The 16939-nt window shown below is 34.6% G+C and overlaps 1 protein-coding gene across 8 annotated transcripts in view; it reads left to right on the plus strand.

Annotated features, from left to right (window-relative positions):
• Positions 1-1524: 1524 nt before the first annotated feature.
• Positions 1525-16939, plus strand: part of LOC139778602 (secretin receptor) — a 44157-nt gene continuing 28742 nt past the window's right edge. Inside the window, exons 1-2 of one of the 8 annotated variants that reach the window (XM_071716625.1) lie at positions 1529-2235; positions 2658-3097. The gene's annotated coding sequence lies outside the window, so the exon portion shown is untranslated. Of the gene's footprint in view, positions 3098-11210; positions 11909-11992; positions 12262-16939 lie in introns of those variants that run through there. The other 7 variants (XM_071716626.1, XM_071716628.1, XM_071716627.1 and 4 more) reach the window with 7 other exon arrangements.

Here is a 16939-nt window from a genome sequence, read left to right on the forward strand (position 1 = left end):
TCAGAAGATCGCTCGATTACAATTCGATTCGGTGATAATACGTGAGAAGTAAAAGGCGCAAGTAGAAGGCGTGGGAAGCTACTGGATATTCGTGAGTATCGTAATCAATCGTATTTGGTTGAATAACGCGTAGGTAGGCAAAACCGATTGCTAAAACCGTGGGAAATATATAGGTAGCGAATTTTCAATAACAATAACACAAGTTCTCTCGTCCAGGCAACGCTTCACAGTTAAAGTTTCAAGAATAGATCACGCGCATGACGAACGTATTCGCAAAAATTGCAACATAAACTCAGAATGTTTAACGATATTTGTCGTTGGTCTTCCATGCACGCTAAGCTTGTTAATTATTCCTGTTTACGATACCGACTGTTTAATGAAAGTGCAAAGCCGTTGTTGGTTCGACATTGTTTCTTTCGCGTTTGTTCTCATTTCGCCGTAGGATATATATTGCGACGTATACCTAAAGTAAACGTTTTCCATTATATGAGCTTTATAACGGAGGCGTAATATTTACGAAGACGCGGAATCGCTATTTCGTCAATAATTGATTTTTACGACGTGGTAGTCGTTCACCTTGAGACAAAAGCGTTTGGACAGTCATCCCATATGTTTTTTACAGTAAAATAAAAATACAAAACTGGAGACAAAACACGTATCCGAAATTCTATTGAACATCATCCGTTGTTTATCAAATACTATGTGTAAAATGAATTTTACGAATGAAGCAGTCATTCAGAGTTGAAATATAAAAATAAAATATAAAAAATAAAAACACGTCAAATGCTTTGTATCGATCGAAATCTGTCAATGGCGATTACAAAGTTGCACGGAATTCTTCGCTCTATTAAATTTCAAGCTTGACAAGCCTTAGCAAGAAAATTTAAAATTTCATTATGCAAAAATATCTTAGAATTCAAGAACTTTATAATAAGTTTTCTGAACAGTATGTCACAATTATTCATTAATATTAAGAATTAAAAAAAACATTGTTTACAAGCGAAAAGACAATGAAAAAAGACATGTAAAAATGTTTTTTAAAAAGATAGCAACTATAGTCATTACATATCATAGTCTTTCAATCATCAAAGTAAACAAAACTTAGAATCACACACAAAATCCTATTCAGGTTTGAAAAGAGGTTTGAAATGAGAAAAAAGATCAAGGTAAAATCTATTTCCAAATCTTTAAATACTAAATTTGCCAAAAGCTCTCTATTTTTAATATAGTTTATAAACTGAAAACTATTGATGTTTATATTCTTTCATAAGAGTCGCCAATTTAGATTTAGATAAAGAATTTGTAACGTTTCATACTAATTTGATCGGAACAAATAAAATTATTCTTATTTTGTATTCTTATTTTGTACTTTAAGGAATAAAAAAAGTGTATTGCAGGATATTTTGAAGAATGTATAATATTCTGTTCTCTCCTTTTATTTTACGGTTTAAGAGAGTTAGGATGAAATACAGTTTGTGGTTGGCGTCTGGCCACTTTATATACCCTCGAAAGCAACAGTTGGTGGGGAGTCACGCGAACTGACAGGCGCACAAAACGCGTATGCGGGTGCAACGAGGAAAGCTCGGAACGAACGCCGGCGACGGGGGTGCGCGTGAGAGAAAGAGAGAGAGAGAGAGGGTGGAGGGAATCGGAAATCGGACGGACATGCGTAAGATCCGACAATATAGAAACGTACATCTCAGGAAGGCAGTCGCGTTGAAACGGCGCTCGATGTCGGATGCATGGATATGCATAGACAATTTCGGACAGAGTCCGACGGATCACAAACACTCTGAGATGTTACGCGCGTAACGAGACACTTAAAAGAACGGGAGTAAGCACAACGTAAATTTCGACGTAAAGATCAATCTGAAAATTTTCGGTACGCGGTTTGAAATTCATTGATATAACATCGACGGTTATTTTGTGTAAATCGTGCGGTAATGCTACGAAGAAGTTCAATCGGAAAAAAATAGATGATAAGGTTTTGTATCATATGATAGATATCAATTCAAAGAGAGCAGATATAAAAATATTGATATTTACGTGACGTAATGTGCAACGACAAGTGCCCAGTTACATCACGCAATGTAAAATTGCTGGAGGGATGTCCAGCTGAGGGAATGTCTCGAACAACGAAACGCATAATCGCGTGCTACTTGTAAACGTTACTGGTCTCGTGTCGTAGCCAATATATTTTTATCACGCAAGACCTGTCATAGATATAGTCAAAAGGTGACGTTTAACATTTAACGCGATCTATATTGACGGGATATAAAAAGCTCGTCAGGGAGTTTATATAATGGAAAAGATTTATTCCAAATCGTTGAAGAAGCCACACTTCTGAAAAGAAACGCATGAAATCTTATGAACGGTTTACAAAAATATAAACAAGTTATTCATTAAAAAATGTATTAGATTATCATAGAAGTTACTAAATATCATTATCATTTACTAAATATCTGTTTCTCTTAGCAATATTTTATTATTAGATGAGATTATATATTCAGACGTAGATAAAAAAGAATAAATGATTGTAGAGAAATGTAAAAAGTTTGTACAATGAGTTCCTGAATAATACAATATCTTCCGGTTAACTAAATGCCCACATATATGCGGAGTGCTTCAAGTTAATATTGCATTTTATCTCAATTTAGGACAAAGGGGTTGGTACATAAATAACCTCAATAAACTAAGACGGCACGAGAGAGACAGAAGACAGATAATTAAATTCCTATTATCCGCGACACGTTATGGAGAGATGGTTGCTTATCATCATGATATAAACAGGTGTATCATCAGCGCGCGCGGCACATTGAGCATCGCGACGTTTCTCATGACAAACCACACACGGTACAGTAAGCTTCCGCGAACCGGCCGCAGCAGTTTTCGACACGAGTAACAGACGTCGGCTGACAGTTGACAAGTCGTTACGCAAATTAACCGCGAGAATCCCGACGGATTCGCGTGAATTGGGCGAGTCAACGTCTTTCGTCAGTGTGACGGCGTAAAGTGGACGAGACGAGCGAGAAGATCAGTCGTATATAAAACGAGATACGCACGCAGTGGTAACTCTCTTCCGATACCTCGTTGCGCGGTAAGTACTTTTGCATTTAGTATTTCACTCACGGGTAAACACATAGCGATAGATTAAGTTAGCGTTTTCGCAGTTAGCCTTGGAACGCGCGCTTCCTGAAACGACCAAAGGTGTATGTACAAATTTGATTTTGTTATTACGAGATATAAAATAAAAGACGATACAAGCAACGATACTTAATGTATGTACAAGCGTATCATTCATCCCGATTGCCAAAGTAGAGTGAATGATGTTTGTACATTATTGCGTGCGGAGAAATGAACACGATTGTCGTGTAAGAATGTCTCATTTATATATGGAACAATATACACAAAAGTTGTACAAGACTCAATTCTAATAATCTTTAACAATAATTTTGCTTTTCATCAATTTTAATCGAAGATAACGATTCGTTTCTTTATATGAACTGATGTCAGCGATATAGAGAAATTGCTGTCCCTTTCATACGCGTTGCTATGGTTTTGTCACGTGCTAAGTTAAACGCAGTTTTCAATTTTGCACGAATTCGTTTCATGCAGGTGAACGGGCGTTATATCGAAAGTTTTAACGAAATAAGTTCTATTCCTAATCACACTGAGATGAATTTTGATTACATTCGATGTAGTATGGCAATTACGCAGCTAATTACTGCGGTGGCATTCGATTATGTCACGATAAGATACATAATATTCTTATACACCTAACTTGCGCATCTATGCTCTGTCTAATTCTAACTTTATGCTTATGATGATTAAATACGATCGTTATTCTAGTATAGAAATGAACATGATACGAAATTGATTTATTTGCGCAAAGAATAAAATAATATTTTAAAATTAATAATCCACTATTTTAATATGTATAATAAAACTAATGCGATTCCCTAAAGCGGAAAAAAGTTTTTACAATCCTTGGATCCGAATCTTGGATTAGCGAACCCACTCCTCGTTTCCTGAAGTTTATCGAACAAAGTTATATAGTAATTAACATAAGCACTTTATGAATAAACATGAAGGCCGACTCTCATTTTATATCAGCGAAGATAATCCGAAAAGGAACATCTTGAACGACAATCATGTTTATCTTTTAGCACGCAATAAACTTACGTCTCGGTCTTCGACATGTAAATATACTTGATCGCTAAAATAACGTGACTGCAGTTAAAAGCAAAAATTTCGACTGCATTTTCCGTATGCTCTTCACGTTTCAACAGAGACGGTATATTGCTGTAGGGAAAAAGAAAAAAAAAACAAAGTGCAGGGAAGGAAAGAAAACAAAATGCAATAGAGCTGCCAAATAACTACAGCTAAAATGGAAGACTCGATGTCTAGTGCGGAATTGTTCTTACCTATGTCAGCGTGATCGTGACAAATGCAAACACGATAAATAATAACGGCACTAATCTGACCTATTCTGTACACATACGGGATATGTCCGACAATTATATCATCGTTCAGGATATCGATAACGATAGACGGAGAAAAAAGCGCGCGCGTAAAATCCGACTCATTTCGATATTAACTCTTTCCCAAGTAACGTTAGCTTTGATATAATCGCCGATATTGTTATCCACTTGAGAAAATCGATGAGAAGTCTATAAGAGAATTTAAATTGTCACAAGAATATTAATTATGCGATGGAGAGGGCAGAATTACATATGAGCAATTTTTATCAGCTATGTTATTTTTTAAAATTGTTGTCTATTTACTAAATGTTATTAACTTAATTTATTGTATCATTGTACGTGATCTAAGCGAGTATATATTTTGTTTTTTGTTTGTCTTTAACTTTTGTTAGAATCAATAATTTGCAACAAATTTATGGATGTAGCACATTTTCTCCTATTTTGATAAAATAATTTTAATATACATGTTATATATGCGCGATTTAGTTTTAGCTTCGGCAAACTATTGTCCCCTGGGTAGAAACATTATTCTATAATAGTTACACGTCTCGCTCAAGAAAATAAAAATTAAAAAAGAAATCTGTTAAAACTTTCCGACAAATAAAATTTTGATATATAATAATAGCTCGATGTAATCAATCGTGTTTTGTTTTGAAGATTGCGATATCTTATCAGAAATAAAAGTAATTCCATATACATATAGATGAAGAGGTGGATACTAGAATCAGCCTTACAATCGCACGCTCGTAAAGAACGGTTATCTGAGAACACGCAATTATTTGGAGCGGTAACTGTGATCTATTGCCACGTGTTATCTTAACTATTTCCGCAAAAAGATGAAAGGAAAGATATACTATACCTTGAAACTACTAAATTACACTGACATTTCAATTTCTCAACAAGGTTACATAAATATAACGGTAATTGAAATCAAACTAATAAATCAAAATAATCGATCTTTGCTTTAAATTATACGAAAAACTTGCAAATTAAGAGTTCTTGTTCGAATAAACGACAGACGTAATAAAATGATCGCTCTTGCGAAATGTCATAAAAAGCATTTAAAAAATCAACAGACTTATTCCGTAGTAACCGCACTGAATTAACCAACTGAGAATTAAAAGTGTTCTATCAATAAAATGCACGACGGATCACTTACGGCATAAAAACTGTTAATTTATAAACGATATTTCTGCTTCGTCTCGGAGTGATGGATTAATTCGATCAGATTTTACTATACCACCCGTTAAAGCTTTCAGCTTTAAAAATATGTCAAAGGCAAACAGATCGAATAGATATGAATAAATCATATCTGATTATTTCAGAGTATCGTCAAATAATGGATTTTCGCTTTTTTACAATGGTGTTCGGTTCAGCCTTTATGTTAGTACAACCGTATTATATTATAGTTCAGTACAATTTTACTCATTCGCCCGTGTATAATACTATAGATAATGAAACAATTACTCTTAACATCCGGCCATCTTTCTTTTCCGTCGACGATACAACGTTAGCATAATCGAGTTTGATGACGATAAAATAAAAACGACGGCTATACGATCATTCTTCGAAAGTGCATAATTAATATTACATGAACGTTAATTTAAGCTACGCTAGGATGGATAAACCGTGAAGGGTTTTCTTTTAGATTGTAATAAGAGGACTAAAGCTCATCATGCAGGAAGATATTTTCCTCTATCGCTATTACTTCACAATGTATGCAATGAATTTTGTATATTTAATTATGTTACACAACAGTTTTTATTATCCACTTAATATTATTTACTTTCCGTGTATTTCACTCATTATGAAAAATGAGTAGAGATACCGCGTTTGCTCTTATACTTTCTAAGTTTTTCTATTATATATAAGTGATACTATAACTTATATATAATATATACGAGGTGTTGCAGAATTGCACGGCACTATTTTAGGGAAATATTTCCTAGGTCAAAATAAACAAAAAAATTTATATAAACATATATCCCAAACTTATTTATTAGTAAGATATTAAAGAGTAAAGATTATGGTTAACAGTAAAACATTTAAAGTATGTTTTTGAAGTGACTGCCGTTTTGTTGAATGCAGCATTCAACACAATGCATCCATGTTTTTCTGGAATCAGGATTATTCCTGATACTTGCTACAGCTTCCATTATGCTTCCTTCTATTGGCATGCAAGAAGAATTAAGAAATCGCATAATGAAAGCTGCAGCAACTATATCAGGAATAATCCTGATGCTATAAGACGTTCCACAGAAACATGCCATGGATACATCATGCTGAATGCTGCATTCAACAAAACGGTGACCACTTCGAAAACATACTTTAAATGTTTTACTGTTAAACATAATCTTTACTCTTTAATATCTTACTGATAAATAAGTTTGCGACATATGTTTATATAAACTTTTTTGTTCATTTTAATTTAGAAAATATTTTCCTAAAATAGTGCCGTGCAATTCTGAAACACCCTATAGATAATGACTAATAAAATGTGTTCACAAGAGAAGAAAGTTTCGTTCATAAGATGAATCTGTTGCGGTCGAGGTCCGAAAAACTCAATCCGAAAGATTCAATTAAATCGCTTCGCCGGAAAAAATCAATACACCAATTAAGAGTCTTAGTGACACTTGGTTTATTTGTTCGCGCAATAGAAAAGCCAATTAAACAAATAAACGGAAGGAGAAGTTTGAACAGGAACACTCGAGACTTGCAATTGGTAAATTGCATTTCGCAATAAACGAAAGCCTATATGCAAAATAATTATGTTCTATCCGCACATACTTGGAAAGAAATCCATGACATTAGTCAACAAATGCGATAATTTCCACCGAAGGCATTATGCGATCCCGCAACATTGCTCGGGTGGCAAGGTCTAATTCAATAAAGCGACACACACACGTCGCGTTCCGTCTGCCAATCGCAAACGCGTGATTAAATTACGCGGGTACGCGCATTCGTGCGACGCTTTGAATTTTTCACAGCACCACACGAATCGATCCGCGATACGAGTGCACGGAAAATATTGACGCACTTTCGCGTCGCGACAAGCCTTCAATCCTAGTGTCGATTTTAAGAGACGAGAACCACCGGTGGACCGAAGAATTATATGTGTACCATTGGGTGCATTCTCATACAACCAGAGTGCTTGAAATATTGACGAAACAAGATGACGAAAAGAGTAGCACTTTACTTGTCGCTATCTTTTTCGATATATCTAGCATCTCAATCAACTGACAAAGAAAGAGAAAGAGAGAGAGATAAAGAAAGAAAAGAGAAAAGATGTAAAAAAAAACATAAAAATGCACAAAGCTCATAATTATGTGATTTTGCTATTATACAGTCATTCGCGTATAATGTTTGAATAATTCATGAGAATAATTAGTGTCCTCGAATTATCACAACTTTGAATCAGCAACTAATTAAAAAATATTAGAACTGATTACTTTTATGTCGAAGAATTTCAGCATTTTTAGTTGTGAAGCGTGAAACTATTAAAAATGAAGGAATTTTGATAACTTAAGCTACAAATAAAGATTGCTGTTACGCATAATTATATTATTATAAATGAATTTTTTAAGTAAAAAAGATTTAAAAGTATTTATATTAAAAATACGAAACTTTTTATTTAGGTAAAAATCACTATAAATTTACTAACAAATTTATAAGTAGGAAAATAAGATTATTTCGCAAACTGTAAAATGTGTACGCGCTGAATCGTTTTGTTAATCCGTGTAAATCATGCTCGCAATTTTCTGAAAAATATATATCCAGCAAACCTACATGAAATCCGACAACGTGAAAGAACGTCATCATGTTATATGGCATTAAGATATATGTATATGTATACAGAAATAAATAAAAGCGAAAAAGCTCCAACCAAAAACATTACACGAGCACACGTATGCATGTATTTTTGTAATAATTCGCGAGTACATCCCTGTGAAAAATCCCTGCATTTTCTCTCTGTGAAAATAATCTGAACGCGTAAGTATATAATCAATATTTATGTGTGGTATATTAACGGGGACAACCACAAGCTACGATGGGCAGAAGAAAAAATTAAAAAATCAACACACATGAACGTCAAAGTAAGTGACAAGCTTGAGAAAAATTGTGCAATATAAAACGAAAATACAACTCTACGATCTAACAATACAATCGTGGCATAAAAAATTACAAAGAACTACGTATCAAAATAACTATACTTCTCTAATTATGAAAATTTTATTCAGAATTTATTATTATTATTTTTAAATAATTATCATGTTAAATAAGTAATAATTCCCAAAAATACTGCGTTAAGGGAATAGAGATTTCAAATTATTTTGCAATATTTGTCATGTCTGTATAAAATGTCTGTATGTATATATACATATTCTTTTTCTCATATTTTTCTTCATATTAAAACACTTAGTTTATTTTCTGAAAAGTTTGAAATTAAATTCATAGTGTCTCAGGATATAAAAGTTATAGCTCGATTGAATATAAACGCGATATATGACTCCGTGCGATATACATAAATGAAATATAGTCGTAATTACGACTTACCTTGCCTTTCTTGATTAGGGTCGCGACATGAGCCGCGTGACGTCATGATTCTTTCAATTCTTCTGATTTCTACGAAGTGCGCTTTTTATCTCGGCAATCATGCATAATCTCTCAAAGTACGTACGTAATTATTGGCAATACAACATTGTAACGAGTATAAAGAATAAATGTTCTATTTTGTTATTATCCACATATTATACATCTTTTCATTGTTAGTTATGCATAGAAAGCATGTTGCAAGATAGAAAGCGCAATAATGCATGCAGAATCCACGTGTTTTATTGAACAATGGCATAATGAAATTTACTAAGCAAAACTTTCAAGAACAGATTTGATTGACACGTAATTTACTTTTAACTTTTCACTCATTATTTAAATCCATCGTGAATTCTAACGAAATAAAAAACGCAAGATAATCTGGACAATGGAAAGTAAACAGTCAATAAGCTTCAGCATCAATAATTTCCAATTAAATCAATAAAATACCGTTAAGACGGTAATTAGATTCATATTATTTTTTGAATATTGAAAATAATATAAAATTTAAATTCCGCAGAACATCTTTATTATCTTATCATGTAATAGAAATAAAAATTTATAATCGGTGTTAAATATATGTATACATTTCAAATCTTAAAATTTACATATAAAACTGATTCAATTCTCGTGAAAATAAAGAGTGAATTATTTCCAATTTTTTATTTCTTTTGAAAACTTCTATAAACGACATGTTAATTTCACTTTTTTTTAAATATATGCTTAACATACAAATCAATCACCTTTAGACCTTTACATTCTGTTTCCCTTCCCTCCACTCCTCTCTTCTCCTTTTTCCATTCCCAAGAATCTTAAGGAGGAGAAGAAGATAAGAAAAAGGGAAAAGGGGGAAAAGGAGAGGAGAGGAGTGGAGGGTAGGGAAACAAAATGTAAAGGTGATTGATTTGGGCGATGATCGGTAAAGGGGTTTACAAAAAAAAGCTAGTACTTCATAAATACACTGTAGAGAGATCATATCAAACTGCAACAGAAATAGCTACGTGCAATCTGTAATTGAAATAATTTAATTTGGATTATGGAAGGTAATGTTAAGCATATAATTAAAAAAAAAAGTAAAATTAACATGTTTATTTTCAAAGGAAATAAAAAATTGGAATGTAGAAGTTATAATTTAATTATTTCTCCAACGCAATATTTATAATCCCTTGAATGTATACATATACAGATGAAACAAAGTGAGCTTTTCATCTCGGCAATCATGCACGTTCTTTCAAAGCACGTAATCATTGGCAATACAGAGCACAGAAAGTATAGTCAGGAAGTGCAGTTGAAAAGAACGGAACTTAATATCTAGCACTCACCGTTCGCAGCTGTAACCAGATATAGGTACCCGCAGCGTCCAACGACATCAGGAATTGGAATTCACTGCTCTCTCGGTCGCGGCATGCATGCATCCTCGGGTTCTCGATCCTCGTTCCAAGTAAATATTCGCGTGTCCAAGTCCTTCGCATCACACACATACACACGCGCGCGCGCACCTACGTGACCGATGTGATGTCGATAACGAAAACGTAATCGCGTTTCCGGCATAAATCTTTCGCACGATTATTTTCACTCCCGAACGCGACAATCGACAATCGACATTCAATTCACTGGATTACGACGGACATCGCACCGATGGTAGCGAAATGTTGCGTTCGTCACTTTCACGTTCACGACGGGACGCTATGCAAATAATACGTTGTATAAAGGGTAGATTTTGGGCAGATTTTGGGTAGATTTATTGCCTGTATTTTCGCGTAACGCACGAATATTTTCACGCGATATTTATTTTCGAAAATTAAACATAACTTAAATGTGACAAGACAAAGGATTCTTGTAACAATTGCGACCACTCACCACAGCAATCTCGAGAGCAATCTTTAACCTACAAACAAAAAAAGAGAGGTAATCATTGTGATCATTTGCTCGACTCATTGCACATAATTTTATAATTAGGAACCTATTAAGCACAAGCTACTTGACTAACCTGACGTTTCTAATCTGTGTAGCCATCGAATCGCGATGAATTTCCGTCATCGTGCTCCGTTTTACATTAACTCCGCCAAGTTTCACGCCATCGCGACACACTTGTCCAACTTTGTTCTCGAACGCTACATACTTCTGAACGCGTATACTCCCGAATGTTAGGCATTCTGGAGTTAGGATTACCATCGCGCCGTAAATCAGCCGAAATAGTCGAAATACGAGAGAGAACTCGCGACTCGCGACACTTGCCACCACCGGCGCACCGGCGCCGCGGCCATGGCGATCAGCGTACGTCGTATGTCGTCGTTCAAACGCCAAGTTGGCGCGCGACCGGCCGAGACGACGACTGGCGGAGATTGCCGAGGGCGTCCGAGCGGTGTTTTTCCGATCGTAGCGAATTTCAGTTGACGCGGCCAATGTTTTTCACTTTGCGACGCTCCACGCAATCGCGTTCGCAACGCGTTTACTCTCTCGCGTACTCCCAAACGTGTTTACGAATATTACGTATTCTAGTTTTTGCCGCGCCGTATATAGACTCGCCGAAATACAGAAAAAAAACGTTGACGCGACACCGGCGCGGCGTACCGACATGAAAATGGTCGGCCAGCGGCCGCGCAGTGCGCGGTAAATCGTACGACGAATCAGCGACAGCAGCCGAAGTCGCCCGAAGGATGGTCGGCCTGCGGTGCGCGGTAAATCGTACGACGATCAGCGACGGCAGCCGAAGTCGCCCGAAGGATGGTCGGCCTGCGGTGCGCGGTAAATCGTAACGACGATCAGCGACAGCAGCCGAAGTCGCCCGAAACCGAAGGGAAGGATAGCAAGATTAGCAAGGACGTAAAGATACCGTACGTAGAGATTTCGAGTGTCTTGGCCGACGCGACGTAGGTTTTAATAAATTTCGAAAGCTTTTAATACAAATACGTTCGCAGCGATCGGATGTGTTCGCGAGATTCGCGTCAGTTTTGATTCGTCGAAAAACGAGGAGGTTGATATTCGCGTGACCAAATTCCGATGCGACAAGACAATCCGAGGCGAGGGATCGTCCGAGGGAAAACCAGCCAATGGGCAACGATGGAAACGGCCGACGAAGACGGAGGAAGATTATTCTACATGACTACTGATCACGCTTACCTTTTTTTAATTCCGCTGCGATTAGTGCGATTTTGCACTTTGCAGTAGTCGACGCAAATATTGTGAGGTAAGAATGTAATAACAGTGAATTGAGTGAATACGCTGCGGATCCAAGTTTCGCGAATTTATCAAGATAGAATTGTCTATTTATGATCTTGTATGTCGTGTAATACGGAAAGATATATTTAAAGAATTAGAAATAATAAGTAGAATATATAAGTTTTTTATTACGTGTTTTATAAAATTATGAACAGAATTCTATTCCATTTTGACACGAGTATAAATTATTTAAATTGTGCTTTAAGTTAAACTGAAAAAAAACGTTTGTCTGCAACAATGTGCCTTTAATCGTCGTCTGGTAATTGGTTATCGATTTTCAAGCGCGCATATTTAGTGAAGGTGAACTTCCGTGCAAACAGAGAATATGTAATTTTTTCAATGTAATTTTTTGTTTGCCAACATGGACGAGAAGCGGTGCGACAAAGGCAGAGTAAGGCCATGTACGTGATGTAAAAGAAGGAATTTCTCAGTGAGAAGAAGTTTCCGCCCCGCATTACCTATATATATTTTATTTTCAATTAGAGTTCTCGTTTCGCGAAAAACTTGCGAGATTCGATATTTCTCACGACTAGACGTGAATTAAAATTAAATTAAAATTACAACTAGAAGAAAGTTAAAATTCAAATTAAATTAAAATTATAGCTAGAAATAAATTTAAATTGAATTAAAATTACGACTTACGAATAAAGTACTGAATATTTTTCACTATTAATGCATTTTTTTGTTTTAACGTTATTTTTAGGAAGAAAACGATTAATTTTTCTATAATGCATTTGTGTGTATGTGTGTATGTGAGAAAGTCGAATCGCGTCTTTTATATCAATCTGCAAGGACCGACTCGGTTTCTGCGAAGTGCAAGGGATAGGTATTTCTTCGCAAAACGGACCACTCGTAAGGAATATCCATTCGCGAAACACCCGCCGCTGAAAGTTTCCGTTCAAACATACGAAGATCGATTCGATGTTTTCCCATGAGAATGTTCTTCGCGATGATTGATAATCAGCGATCAAAAAATTGTTGGCAGTTAGAGAAAACGTATCTTTTACGCACGTACACATATAGATTTTGAGAAAAATATTAGTATTAGATTTTTTGAAAATTAACTAGTAATTTTAAAATAGATTTTTACATTAAATTTAATAATAGATTTTACACTTTTTAATATATATATATGTATATTATATATTTTTTTTGTTTGCTCTTTTGAGTTCGTGTGTTGCTCGACTTTTTCCTATTTTCATAAGTGTAAGAATATTTCCCAAAGCTGCGAAGGTAATTTTAAAACGTCCTTTAATTCTTCGATAATTCTGCAATAAGAATACAAGCAATGTAAGCAAGAGCAGAGAATAATGTTTAAATAGACGGTGCAAATACGAACATATTTGCCAGGGTGAAGCTTGCGCTAGCGTCGCGATGCTTCTTTGCATAAAACAACATTACATTAAACGATAAGTAGGAAATACATCGTAGGTTTTCTCGCGCTCAGCAGATCCATTTGTGGACCTTTAGTGAGAGAAAAGTCGTTTCGCTGTCGCTTGAAAACGTGAGGTATTTAAAAACCGACAAGCGTCTACCTCTAATTCGCAATAGCCAGAGAGGGTAATTAAAATATTGAAAAGAAAATAAATATTTGACTTTTATTAAACTACATCAATTGCACAATAATTAAGAGTTCCCATGTAAATGCATAATTTTTTGTATGGTTTTTAAAGTAGCAAAACTGCCAGTCAACAAATTCACCGAGTCTTAATTTTGCAGATAAATTATTTACCTCTTGAAATCTTCAAATTATTCTTTAAATTTTTTAAACATACGTTAGATGTGTAGATTTTTTTTTAAAGACAAACTATTTATTCTACCTTGATGAAAAATTAATCAATGTTATAGTCATAATTTTCCGATGTACTGCATGTATGTTATTTTATTAAGACAACGGCACACCTCTTTATTGACGTTGGTGTGTATTAATTGCAAGACGACGCTTGATGAAGTAAACCAATTAGCAATGACCGATAGTGCTGCGTCAAGGCCATGGTTCGTTCTTTTGTTTCAAGGTATTGATCGACAGTATATTCCTATCATTTGAGACTAATGATCTTAGTCTTAGATCTTAGTCTTCATCGAAATGCTGGCAAAATTTTATTGTGAAATATCGCAGAGCTAAATTATTTATTCATAGACCTTGTTAAAAATATTTTAGTTTTACATTGAAAAAAATGAATTCCTTGTTTTTAACTATATTACCGAAAAGATCTCTGAACTAGGTCTAGACTAATTTCTATCTTATTATTCCTTTAAATATTTATATCAGAAATTAAACATTTACTGCGTGGAACGGTTTTCGAAAGACATTTGAAAAAATATAGCAAGATTATGTTACAAACAGTTCATATTAAACTCACGAAATTTGATATGCGTGTCAACGTTACGTTATCTGGTCCAATGTCAAAGCGAGTGAGTATCAATTCTAGAAAACGTGCCAATTGTAGATGTTTTTACTTTACCTCAGATGTAATCTTTGTTTACTGTGATGCAACATTAATCCAAAGAGAGATCGTAACTCTATCTTACTATAGCTTTACATTACGCTACTATATGACAAGTAAAAATTTAACGGTTTTCCGTTTTACTAATATGAAAAGTCGTAGGACTCGCGTGAGTATAAAGCATTTCATGATCGAGACAACGATCGAGACTTTTATTGCAACAACGTTTACCGACACGTTATATGACATTCTATTTTCGTTGTCACGCACTACGAAGAATCAGTATCTTTGTAATCAAATTTAGCTACGATGCGACCCTCGTGCGTTAAACGTGGAGTGTTAGTGTTAATTTAGTTCTGTAATTGTGGGACAGTGTATACACGTAGGACGTGTCTTGTTATCTCCAATTGTTTATACTTCCTATAGGATGAACCTCGGCCTTAAGAAAAAATCCAATTACTTTTCCGGGCATTAATGAATAATATGAACAGAAATAATTTATAGAATGCATCCCGTTTTTATGAAAGATTTAATTTAATATATATATACATATAATTCTGTCGAGAAATTATTCCTTCTCGCAGTAATTTCCAGGAAATGCGCTTCTTTTATTTCTAGAAAATATATCTCGTATATCTTCAAAAGATGTTAGAAATATTTATACGAGACGCGAATTATCACGCTGAGATTATGACGAGACACATTTGTCGCGATAGGTAAATTATTTAGAACATTTTCGATAATTATTACGTGCTTACGATAAATTGTCTTCGAAGTTGCACAAAACTGCTATTAATATTTCGGTCATAAACTCACGCCATTTCCTTAAGTATTTATCGTGAATACAATAATGATTACATAGATATAACTTTATTTTATTTATTATTCGAATTGTGTTATCAACTCGTATAATCAACCCTCCTTGCATTCCTTAGCGAGAACCACGATAGAAATTCAACATTTACGAGAAACATTGAACGAATGTTATCTCATTGGGACCATGTCAGCGTAAGTTATATGCTATATGCAAGGAAGGGATAAGCATCTCGATTTAATGTATCGATGTATAACAAGAGCAATTGGATCTTCGCTTACGCAATTGAAGATTAATTCTCGCGCGAATGATTAGACGAGACAATAGCGCGAACGTTAAATCATATACGAATAATCGTAGAGGACCTACGATCCAGGTACAGGTGACTGAGCGAGAGTTAACGCTGAAAATAATGTCAATTAGCACTTAACATGATCTCTCGTAGACATACGTCATCTGTCAATTAACAATGGACCCGCCAACAAATGCCACCCGTCGGCTCGCAACAGGAATCGTACGACTTCCTCTTATTCGCTCCTCGTTCGACGAATTGTATTGTAATTGATTTCCGCAATACTTCGTATTCGTCAATCTAATACCTTAACTAGTAATGACGAAAAATGTCAACGCAATTAGTGATGATGGGTTTCTCAAAGATCTCTTATTTTATTTTATAGATTTTTTTATAGTTTTCAAAATGTAATGTGTTAATTATTTTTGTATTAATTATCTAAGAAAAAATATTATTTTGCATTAAAATTTAATTATTTATTTATATTATATACAAACAAGAGATAAAGAAACAAAGTTGAATTTCTTTTAAGTTTTGAGAGATAAAGCATTCTCTCTATTCCTCTACTTCTTTGTTTCTCTTTCGTTCGCTCGCACGCTCGTTAAAACTTAACTTAAAAAATATTAAATTAATTGACATAGTAATATGAAATAATACTATGTGTATAATAAGAATATTTAATTTATATTCTGCAATGGATCTTTTTTTATTCAATATAAATCGCGTTTAGCATTTTTATTCAATGAATCGTTCAATACTCGAAGCTCTTAAGTTAAATCCTCCAATTTGAAGGATCTCACGTGCGATTGACGGCTATCACATTCGGATTGCTAGGTTCAATTATACTTGATCTCCATTGTAATATGAACAAACAAATATTACAGTCCAATAAAATGATGAAGCTAGATGTTTTGCCAAGTGATAATATTATGATTAACTGTATTACATATTCCAGAGCTGTTTGCCAGATGGTTGAAGTGCCAGTAGGTATTAACAGGTATTACTTGAATGAAATATTATTCAATTTATTGATTATCTGATTTGACATTTTTAACTGCTTTATTTAAGAATAATAATAATATATTTAAAAATT

Source organism: Temnothorax nylanderi, unplaced genomic scaffold (genome assembly GCF_030848795.1).
Source record: "Temnothorax nylanderi isolate EJ_2023f unplaced genomic scaffold, tnyl_v1.0 TNYL_tig0189_pilon, whole genome shotgun sequence".
Lineage (NCBI taxonomy): Eukaryota > Metazoa > Arthropoda > Insecta > Hymenoptera > Formicidae > Temnothorax > Temnothorax nylanderi.